The following is a 12,262-nucleotide window of genomic DNA, read 5'->3' as shown; positions in this document are numbered from 1 at the left end:
TCAGAGTCAAAGAAAGAGTTAGAGACATTTAAAGCGGACCAAGAGAGAGAGGCGAAGCTACAGTCGCGGAGGGCATGAAGGGAAGTCTCAGGTATAGAGGGATTGGGACACAGAGTACAAGACGAACTGGGCAAGATACTCCTGGCGAAGAGGGAAGCTTTGTGGGGCAATTTGTTCCACCACACGAGCCAGAGGAAAATTTTTATACGAGGTTGGGTTGGAAGGCCCCAGAGCCAGCCGAGGTCAGAAGGGAAGGAGGAAGGGGTAGGAGGGAGGATAGGCTGGCAGAGAGAGGAGTAGGTGCCACTGATAGAGAATTTTCCTTTTGGAGCAAGGGATGTGGTAAGGATATCAGGTCTGGGGGTAGTCGGGATGGGAATGGTGAGAATGCAGCTGATGATGCACTCGGGGAGGACGAAATCAAGGGAACCAAGAGACCAAGTCCTATTGGATATAATGGAGCAAAGCTTGGCAGAGGAGGACGAAAGATTGAGAGGGCCAAGAACGAGGGTTCTTAGGGGGCCAAGGTCAAGCCAAGGGTCATCCCAAAGGCTGATAGCGGAGCCATCTCCAATGGACCAGATGAGATGATCTTTCAGGATGTTCCACCCTCGTCCAAGATTCTTCCAAATATGGGAGCCCCTGGAGAAAGAGCGACGAGAGGGTGTGCAGTATTTGCTGATAATGGCCTTAGCGGCAGAGGAGGATTTATTCAGAAAGATTTTTGAACTTAATTTAGAAGAGAGAGCGTCATTTAGTGGCTCGGCGGCCCTAATCCCAAGACCGCCGAGAGAGAGGGGGAGAGTGACAAGATCCCAGTTGGCAAGGTGGAGTTTGTGAGCAGACTGACTAGACCAAAGGAAATTCCGGGTGGTTTTGTCAATGTCACGGAGGATGGAGGAGGGGAGACGGATGCATTGCATCGCATGGTTTGGGATGGCATTAATCGTAGACTTGATGAGGCAGATCCTACCAGCTCTAGAGAGAAAACGGGATTTCCAAGAGGCAAGCTTAGACTTGATGTTGTCCAGAATGAAATGAAGATCAGATCTCTTAGGTTTCCTACTGAGGAGGGGAAAACCAAGATAAGTGCCGAGGTTATTAGTTTTCTTGATGCCAAGGGCATCTTCAAAGAGGGTGGCCTCAGCAGGGGGGGTGAGTTTGGAGAAGGTTATCTTGCTCTTAGAGCAATTTATTTTTTGACCAGAGCTGGAACAGAAAGAGAGGATAGTGTCTTGGAGGGCACACAAGTTCATCTCAGAAGTTCTGCCAAACACCAGAATGTCGTCGGCAAAGAGGAGGTGAGAGAAGGAGACACCACCTTTCCCAAGAGGAAAGGGGGTCCACTCACTGCTGTTGCAGGCTTGATGGATGAGACGAGAGAGGGCTTCCATACAAATGATAAAGAGATAAGGGGAGAGAGGGTCACCTTGTCTAATTCCGCGAGAAGGTGAGAAAGTATCAAGGGGTGTGCCATTGAAAGTCACAAAGGCAGAGGCCGTAGAGATGCAGCTCATAATAAGAGAGATAGTTTCAGGGTCAACGTTAATCGAGATAAGGCAAGCTCTGACAAAGTCCCACTCGAGTCTGTCGAAAGCCTTCTCAAGGTCAAGTTTAAGGGCAAACCAGCCAAGTTTACTCTTGGAAGTGTGCATGGTGTGGAGGATCTCAGAAGCAATGATATAGTTAGAATCGGTTCCTCTTCCAGGAATGGAGCTCCCCTGATTAGGGGAGATCAGGGACGGCAGAAGAGGCTTGAGACGGTTGACTATGATCTTTGTGACGGTCTTGTAGGTGGTGTTGCAAAGGCTAATGGGCTTGAAGTTAATGATGGACTGAGGAGAGGGGACTTTAGGGATGAGAGAGATGGAAGTTTGGTTAATGGAATCAGGAATAGTTTTTGAATGAAAAATGCTTTGGATGAAGGGGATAAAATCAGTTTTGATGATGGGCCAACATTTCTTAAAGAAACCGGCATGGAATCCATCCGGCCCGGGGGCCTTACTGGAACCAAGAGAGAAGAGGGCTTCGCGAATGTCATCGGCAGAAGGGATCTGAAAGGTGGTGATGAAGGGGGGGGGGGCAGCAGTAGAAGGGTTACCCGGGGGGACGAGGTAGGCAATCTCCTTGCCAGAAGTGAAGAGTTTAGTAAAATAACTGGTGATGTGTTTATTCAAAGCCTCATGACCAGTGATAACCAGGCCGACATCATTAGTAAGGGAGAGGATGCGGTTGAAGCTTCTTCTAAGAGTAACAGATTTTTGAAAGAAGGAGGTGTTGCGGTCACCATCAGTAAGCCAACTGATACGGGACCGGTCTTTCCAATAAAAGTGTTCCAGGTCAAGGATGGAGTTGAGCTCCTGAGTGAGAGCATCATTAAGACCCCGAAGGAAGTCAGAGTTAGGGTGAATGCAAAGGTTACGCTGGACCCCGAGAAGCCGGGAGGAAAGCTTACGCTTCATACTGGGAAGGTTTCCAAAAACCACATTAGCCCAGTCAGAAATAGTAAGACTAAGGTTAGTAAGCTTAGTAGGGATACTATTAGTGAGGGAGGGCCAGGTGTGGGCGACAAGAGGGTAAAAAGAGGGTTCGCACGTCCAAAAGGATTCAAATTTAAAGGACTTAATCACAGGGTGAAGGGGAAGGGAAGTCTTAAGAATAATAGGGCAATGGTCAAATGCGTGGCAAAATGTAGCCGCCGAGTTAATCTCAAAATTTAGTAACTAGGTCACAACTCAGGGTTTCGACGTGTTGCCCTAATATCTAAAAGTATTAGAGAGTGGCTAGTGGTTTTGATAATTAAAATTGACTAGTATGGGTACCCGGCTTTTTCCGGGCTACATGTATTTAGCATTAAAATATATTTTCAATTAAGTAAAACTATTTTAAAGTTGCATAACTCATAAATATCATAAATATATTTTTCTATGATACGGAGTATATCTTAAAATTACAGTGAAATAAATTATGAGAAAAATTCACTGCTCCCGCTATTAATATTTTACTTAAATCGATAGCTTAGCTAATTTTTCATATATACTTCTTTTTGTTCTTAGAATTGTTAATGTTAGTATGTGACTCGTATGTCGCTTACAGGAATATGTCGGAGTAAGATTAAAGATGGGAAAATTAGACTAAGGAAGAAAATAAGATAAAAGATGGGCGATAGTGCTGCGGGTCGCACCTGTTTCGGTAAATGAAGACTTATTTCATGCACTCTAGCTTGCTACGCAACTTTACTTTGCTTATAGGAAAGTTAGTGGGCCCCGTTAGACTTTTTCCTATGTTTTTTGTCTTTGGTCTTTTAGCTTGGCTAAACGACGGTTCTTTAGGTTATTTTAATAAGTTTGTTTATTATATTTCCTAATCGTATTGGTCTTTGTTAGGGTAGTTTAATATATAAACACTACCCTAACCTAGCTATTCTTTAAAAGGAGAGATTTGTGAGGCAAACACATTGAGAGTTTTAAGAGGCAGATCTAGAAAAACTCTGTGCTCATCTTTTGTAATCTGTAATTCTCCCGACATAGTGAATTATTCTCCCTCGCCCTGGTGGATGTAGCTATCGCATTGATAGTGAACCACTTTAAATCTTTGTGTCTTTTATTTTTGCATCTACTCCGTATCGCTTCCGCACAACAATTGGCACCAGAGCTTAGGTTTTTGAATCCAGGGAGGAGAAGATGGCAACTGACACTATAAGGATTGAGAAGTTCGACGGGAGGAATAGTTTTGCACTATGGCAGATAAAGACGAGGGCTTTGCTAAAGGAGCGGTGCATCTGGAAACCCTTGACGCCGGGTTTCTCCACGAAGGTGACGAAGACTGAAGCTTCGGCTGCAGGTGTTGAATCTAGGGTGACTAAGACGGAAGATCCTGCCTTGTTAACAATGGAGGAGAGGGCTCATTCATCGATCTTGTTGAGTTTGTCAGACGATGTCCTAACTGAGGTAGCCGATGAGTCGACTGCAATGGGGTTATGGCTGAAATTAGAGAGTTGGTACATGACAAAGTCGCTCACCAATAAGTTGTTGTTGAAACAACGTCTGTTCTCTTTCAAGATGCAGATAGGTATGTCACTTCGTGATCATCTAGACAAATATAATACTATATTACTAGATTTGCGTAATATAGATGTTAAGATTGAGGATGAAGATGCTGCTTTAATTCTGTTGGTTTCTTTACCTGCGTCATATGGGAATTTTGTGGATTCTTTTGTTCTTGGTAAAGAAACATTGACCCTAGAGGAAGTGAAGTCAGCACTTTGCACTAGGGAGTTGCGACAAAAAGCAACTGTTGACTTAGAAAACGGACCAGGGGCAGGTTTAGTTGTTGATAATACTAAAAAGGGTGGAGTTCGAAAGAAAAAGGCTAAGGCTAGTATTCCAGACACCAATACTGCTGATAATTCTGTTATCTGTTATCTATGTAAAGAACCCGGGCATAAAAGACCTAGTTGTCCTAAGTTGAAAGCTAAGTCTAATGCGGCTGTAGTTCAAAGTAAGAATTTGGAGTACGATTCTGAGGCGGACTATGCACTTGTGGTTGATTCTGTTCGTCCTATTGATCGTTGGATTCTAGATTCGGGGTGTTCTTATCATATGTGTCCACACAAGCATTGGTTTAATACTTATGAGTCCTTTAATGAGGGTCGCGTTGTTGTTGGTAACAATGCTACTTGTGAGGTAGTGGGTATTGGGTCAATCAAGGTGAAGACGGCTGAGGGTAAGAAGTGTACTTTGACTAATGTGAGACATGTTCCAGCTTTAGGGAAGAATCTTATATCACTTAGTTTATTAAGTGATTTAGGATATGAGTTCCAGAATAAAGGGGAGATTTTGTCTATCACGAAGGGTTCTAGTTTGGTGCTGAAAGGTGTCAAACAAAATTCCTTGTATGTATTACAAGGTGAAACACTGACTAATTTTGCAAGTTGTGCATCCGTAAATCACAAGAAGAAGACTAAGGTTTGACATAAGCGGCTTGGTCATATGGGTGATAAAGGGATACAACAAGTGTGCAAGAGGGATCTTCTTAAGGGTGTTAAGGTGAATAACCTTGAGTTTAATGAGCAGCGTGTGTTTGGTAAGAAACACAGATTTAAATTTAGCAAGAGTGTTCATAAAACAAAAGAAGTCTCTGACCCTTCGGGGTGTTGAGCTTAAGGTGGAGCATCCTTGAGCGGCCCGGTCCAGGGCTAAATGGACGCAGGCCTAGTCCAGGGCTTATTGGACGGCAGACCCAGTCCAGGGTATATTGGATGGTTATAGACTCAAGGTGGAGTCTATGGTGTTCTAGTGTGAGAGCTCAATTTGCTAGAACATGGCAGATATAAGTCTACTTGAGTGACTTGTATAGTAGTCGAGTGATTTGGAAGTCGTTTGCTAAATGCGAGTCAAGGTGGAGAATTGTTAGTATGTGACTCGTATGTCGCTTACAGGAATATGTCGGAGTAAGATTAAAGATGGGAAAATTAGACTAAGGAAGAAAATAAGATAAAAGATGGGCGATAGTGCTGCGGGTCGCACCTGTTTCGGTAAATGAAGACTTATTTCATGCACTCTAGCTTGCTACGCAACTTTACTTTGCTTATAGGAAAGTTAGTGGGCCCCGTTAGACTTTTTCCTATGTTTTTTGTCTTTGGTCTTTTAGCTTGGCTAAACGACGGTTCCTTAGGTTATTTTAATAAGTTTGTTTATTATATTTCCTAATCGTATTGGTCTTTGTTAGGGTAGTTTAATATATAAACACTACCCTAACCTAGCTATTCTTTAAAAGGAGAGATTTGTGAGGCAAACACATTGAGAGTTTTAAGAGGCAGATCTAGAAAAACTCTGTGCTCATCTTTTGTAATCTGTAATTCTCCCGACATAGTGAATTATTCTCCCTCGCCCTGGTGGATGTAGCTATCGCATTGATAGTGAACCACTTTAAATCTTTGTGTCTTTTATTTTTGCATCTACTCCGTATCGCTTCCGCACAACAGTTAACTTTTATTACATTCATTATTATTAGTTTTACTTTCACTACTCCCGCCGTAATTATTGTTACCTAATTATTGTTACTTTCACTATTTGTACATTAGTATTGATAATTTCACTACTCCCGTTGTTATTTCTGTTATTTTCACGACTCCCGCTCGATGCTAATATGTTACTTTGACTATTCAAATGAGTGATTACTATCATATTACTATATTTAATGTTACTACAATTCTTTTCACTACTAACATAATTACTTTTACTCTTTCAGTATCCAATGAGTGATTACTATATCCAATTAAGGTTACTTTTATTACTCTCACTACTCAAAATAAATATATTACATATATGCATTAAATATATTACATATATGCAGTAAATATATTACATATATGCATTAAATTAATTAAGTCGAAATAATTGTGGAATATTATATTCTTTGGAAATTTAGCTTGATTTATTTACTTTTTAATAGTTTCCAAAATATAATATATACTTATATTATATTTGTTTATTTTAAAATAATTAACATCTTTATACTAATTAATAACATAAGTGGGCCATGTTTATTTTAAGGAAAACTACCATATTCCGGGTTCTCTAAATTTATACTTCAACCAAAACTATATAATATTTACATTGAAGTCCCTTGTTCAAGTCCATCGCACGGTGCTAGTGATTTAAAACTATATAGTATAATTAATTTGTATAACTTTCTTTAATTACATTGAAGTTCCTTAGTTTAAATTAATATATAGTATTGAAAAGATGAAACAAAGAAATTAATTGACAAGTAATATGAACATTTCTCTAGAGTAGATGAATAATTGAACTCATTAAAGAAATGCACTATAATAGCATGTGATATCAACGACATTTTTCAAAAGCAGAATTATCAAGGTGACGAATAATGCTCTAAACACAAAAAAGTAGATTAGTTAACGGAAAGTTGACGCTTTAAGCATTGAAGTCCTTAACTGGAAAATTTAATAGTTGAGATCTTTAACTGGAAACAAATCAATAGTTTAGGTCCTTTTCTTAAGGTTAACTCAAATAGAAAGTTATAATTAATAGAATATCTAAAGATAATTTCTAAATTTATATTGTTGTGTTCTAAGACAATCACAATATTACCATATTATGACTTCAATTAAATTAGAATAATATTATATTCCTTATATATAGGAAATCATACTCGTGTTCAAAATACCTCTCCGAGTCTTTGATCCCCTAAGGTAACCTCTTATTCACAGTAGGTGGATTGTAGACAATATAAGTTAGGTGTTAGTTGACTAGTCAATGATCATGTAACTAACATGTAACTAACCACCAACTAAGTTTGTTAGTCGGTTAGAGATCTTAGTATATAAGCAAGATCATTCATTGTAATCCATATATCTTACACATAATATTGTATCAATAATATACAAAGCTTTCTCTCTCTTTTCCTTCTCTAAATACTTCAATATCACTGTAATAGCCATCTTCATCTTCTCCTTCATCAATGGAGGTTTGATGGTTTTCATGGTATCAGCTTATAAGATCCTATTCTTTAACGCTTCCGCACAATAAATTCTTCATAAATCTCTTATTTTTTTCTTCCAGTTTACATCACTCTTTCCTTAATCATGTCTGAGGAGACGCTGTATTCGCCATTAGACAATCCTTTGTTTCTTTCTCAAACTGATCAGTCGAGCTTAATTTTATCGTCTTTTCTCTTTGATGGCTCCAATTTCATTCAGTGGCAGCGTGAGATCATCTCTGCTCTTCTTTCCAAAAACAAAGTTGGGTTCATAACTGGAGAATTTTCTTGTCCACCTGCCTCTGATAAGAAGCATAATGCCTGGGTAAGATGCGATATTCTCGTCTCTCGTTGGATTAAAAACTCAATTGCTAAGCCTTTAATAAACAATCTACAGTATGATGCATCCGCTCATCTTTATGGTCTGATATTCTTGAGCGTTATGGTCAGTTGAATGTCCTGGATTTATATGCTCTTAAAAAGGATTTGAGTAACATTGCTCAAGATACTTCCTCACTTCTTGATTATTATGGTAAAATCAAGAATTTGTGGGAAAATATTGATACTATGGACCCTATTCCTCAGTGTACATGTGGTGCCATGAAGAATTGCACATGTCAATTGCTTAAAAGGTTGTTGGATAGGGAAACTCAGACCAAGTTAATCCAGCTATTGATGGGGCTAAATTATGGGTTTGAACAACTGCAGACTAATATTCTCACCCTAGATCCTTTGCCTCCCATCAACAAAGCATTAGGGATGCTTCAAAATATTGAACGTCAGAAGTCAATTAATGATGTAACTTCTGGTGTTGCTGTGGAGTCAGTTGCTTATGCTGCTAAGAAAAGAACTCAGTGTTACTCTGCTAAAGAAGAGGGTAGCAAGAAACGTGCTAAAGATGATGTTTATGCTGGTTCTGAGGATGACAAATACTGTGAGTTTTGTGGCAGGTCTGGTCACACTATTGATGAGTGCTGGAGACGCAAGACTTGTACTTTCTGCAACACTAAAGGGCATATCAAAGAACGATGTTATAAGTTTAAAGCTTATAATGCCAAGAAGGGTAATTCGAATATATATAGAGCGGGTTTTTCTAAAGTCGCTCATAATCTTGAACTTGTTTCCTCCGAACAAGATTGCCACTATCGGGATGTTGCCCCCTTTTCGTTTGCACAACCACCGATGCATGAGTATCTTTCTTTGGAAGTTCTTTGGGATATTCTGGCATAATCAGTGCCTTCTAATGTTCATGTTTCACCAGATTTTGTTCAAGGGATAGTCAATTCTGTTATGGCTAAGGGTTTATATCTTATGTTAAGACACAATTTGATAAAAACATTAGAGTGATAAGATCAGACAATGGGACAGAATTTCTTCAAACATATTGTAATGACTATTTTACTAGTAAGGGGATTGTGCATCAAAGATCTATTGTTGGTAGACCACAACAGAATGGACGGGTGGAGAGAAAACATAGGCACTTATTAGACACTGCCAGGGCACTCCAATTACAGTCTAAAGTTCCTATTAAATTTTGGGGTGAGTGTTTACTGACAACAACCTATTTGATTAATAAAATGCCCACTACTGTATTGAATTGGCAAACTCCTTATGAGATTTTGTTCAAAGAAAAACCTAAGTATGATGAACTTAGGATATTTGGTAGTTTGTGCTTTGCTTCTATGCCTCCTACAGCAATGGACAAGTTTCAAAAGAGAGCCAAAAAATATTTTGTTTATTGGGTATCCTTATAACCAGAAGGGTTATAAGTTGTATGATTTAGATACACACACTATTTTTTCCAGCAGAGATGTCATATTCAGGGAAGGGGTGTATCCTTTTCAAGTTCCAATACAGGCCAAAGCACCTACTGTTTCCTCTGCAGAGTATGCTATGCCAGCTGAGTTTTTACAATCTATCAACACAGAAGCTTCTTATAGTTCATCTGAGATATTAGAAGACCCTGTGGTCACTACTATGACTAATGAAGTCTCTACTGCTGCGTACACAACAGCTGAGTTGTCTGTCACAACAACTACTGTGGACAACAACACATCTGATAATGATGTTGCTTAGCTCCTATGTCTAATCAGCAAAGTCAGCTCATCAGGAAGTCTGCTAGACCCAGGATTCCTTCTGTTTTACTCTCAGATTATCATTGCCCTCCACAGAAGACAAAGAAATCCACTGCTTTTCAAGCAACTATTCTAAGCGAGCTGACTACATTTGACAAGGATTATGTCATGTCCTTGTGTAATGTGGTTGAGTCACATGAACCAAGTTATTATCATCAAGCCTGTAAAGATGATAAATGGGTTCTAGCAATGAATCAAAAGATGCAGGCACTTGAGGCAAATCACACTTGGGAATTAACTACCTTGCCTTCAAATAAAAAGGCTATAGGGAGTAAGGCCATGTTCTTTTTAGCTTATATTCACCCACTTGATTCGGCTTCGGCTTTCTTTTAGTTGATTCATTTCGATTCGATTCGATTCGACTCCATTCGATTCGATTCATTTAGCTCCATTGATTCGATTTAGCTCAGCTCAACTCCATTCGATTCGATTCGATTCGATTCGATTCGATTCGATTCACTCTATTAAGTTCAGCTCATTTCAGCTTTACTCATCTTAAATTTAATAATTATTACTAATTTTATTATCAATAATACTATTTTTTAAATATTATTATTCTTTATTCTTTATTATTATTATAATTATAATTAATAATATTATTGATAATAATTTATTTATTATAATTACTATTATCATTATTATTATGAATATTATTATTAAAACGAATAATAATGTTATTAATGTTAATATTATTGTTGTTGTTGTTGTTGTTATTATTATTATAATTATTATTGGTATTATTATTGTTATTGTTAAAATGAATAATAATGTTATTAATGTTAATATTATTATTATTATTATTGTTGTTGTTATTATAATTATTATTTGTATTATTATTAAAATTAATAACATTTATTATAAATATTATTGATGGGGCACATCCAACCGACTTGACTCACTAGCCAATACGGGGTCATACAAGTCAACACACTTGCCAACATGGTTACGGATTCGCTTGAATTGGTATCCTACGAATCACGAATCGTTAAAAGCGACTTCTATCAAGTTGATTACTGAAAATACATATAACACATTTTCTATAAACGAATCGCGAATAGGTAAGGCGTATTCATAGCGAATCTGGTAACCATGCTTGACAAGCCATCACTTGAGGTACACATAGAAAACTATAAATACCTCATTATTCACCAATTAATGGTAAAATACTTCTCACCAACAACTTCCTCTCTCTAGAAGTAAGACTATTCGAGCTACTATGAGAGGGAACAGAGACCTTAGCTTCAAGCAAGGTCCCGACTATCCACCAATACCATAAGGCATCGAGAGAAGGACCTCTTGCGAACCCTCTCGAGGCCCTTTTTGTTACGCATGCAAGATCCATTCGAAGAGAGCAAGCATAGGCTCGAGGTGTCATCTCGAAAGGAGCGCGTTGACTGACCGGATTCTAGCAACGCTTACTTGAGTGTTTTTAATCGAAACAATTATTTTTACCAATATCATTATTAATATTGACATTATTATTTATTATTGTTATTAAGAATATTATTAGTAAAAATTACTATTTTTTCATTATTATAATTTATGATTATTCATATATAATATTATAGTTTTTTTCCTATAAATATTAATATTAGTATTATACTATGATTATTATTATTATTATTATTATTATTATTATTATTATTATTATTATTATTATTATTATTATTATTATTATTATTATTATTATTATTATTATTATAGTTAATTATAACAATAATATTAAATATTATTATTATTAATATAATTATTTCGATTCGATTAAATTAATTGACTTTATTCGATTCGATTCAAATTTCTCGGCTTGATTCGATTCGATTCACTTTCGATTCGATTGATTCAGATTCAGATTCACTCCATTGATTCGATTATTCTCGAGTTTCGATTCGGCTCGGCTCCATTCGATTGATTCGATTCGGCTTTAAAAAGCCAGAAAGAACATGGCCTAAATGGGTTTATAAAATTAAGTATAAACCAGATGGGTCTATTGAGAGGTATAAGGCAAGGTTAGTAGCAAAGGGCTATAATCAAGTCAAGGATAGACACTATAAATTGACCTTCTCTCCTGTTGCAAAATTCTCAACAGTAAGGATATTATTGGCATTAGCAGCTATTAAGGGTTGGCCATTGCGCCAACTTGATATTAACAATGCATTTCTTTATGGCTTTTTGGATGAAGAAGTGTATATGAAGCCTCCATTGGGGTATACACTTGCAAAGGAGGGGCAAGTTTGTAAGCTCAAGAGATCATTGTATGGCCTTAAGCTAAGCAAGCATCAAGGCAATGGAACCTTGAGTTGACTAAGTATCTCATAGATTTGGGATTCATTCAGTCCAAATTGGATTATTCTTTATTTACAAGAATTGATTCAACTACAAAGAAGTTTTTGGTTGTATTGGTTTATGTAGATAATGTGTTGGTGACTGGTGAAGACAACTGCGACAATACAACAGTTGAAGGATCAGTTGCATTCCAAATTCACAATTAAAGACTTGGGCTTAATGAGGTATTTTTTGGGTTTAGAAGTTGCAAGAAATGAACGTGGAATCTTATTAAATCAAAGGAAATACATCATTGACATAATTCAAGATGTTGGTTTTGAAGACTCCAAGCTAGTATCATT

Source organism: Silene latifolia, chromosome 6 (genome assembly GCF_048544455.1).
Source record: "Silene latifolia isolate original U9 population chromosome 6, ASM4854445v1, whole genome shotgun sequence".
NCBI classification, from domain to species: Eukaryota; Viridiplantae; Streptophyta; class Magnoliopsida; order Caryophyllales; family Caryophyllaceae; genus Silene; species Silene latifolia.
This window is presented reverse-complemented; position numbering follows the sequence as displayed.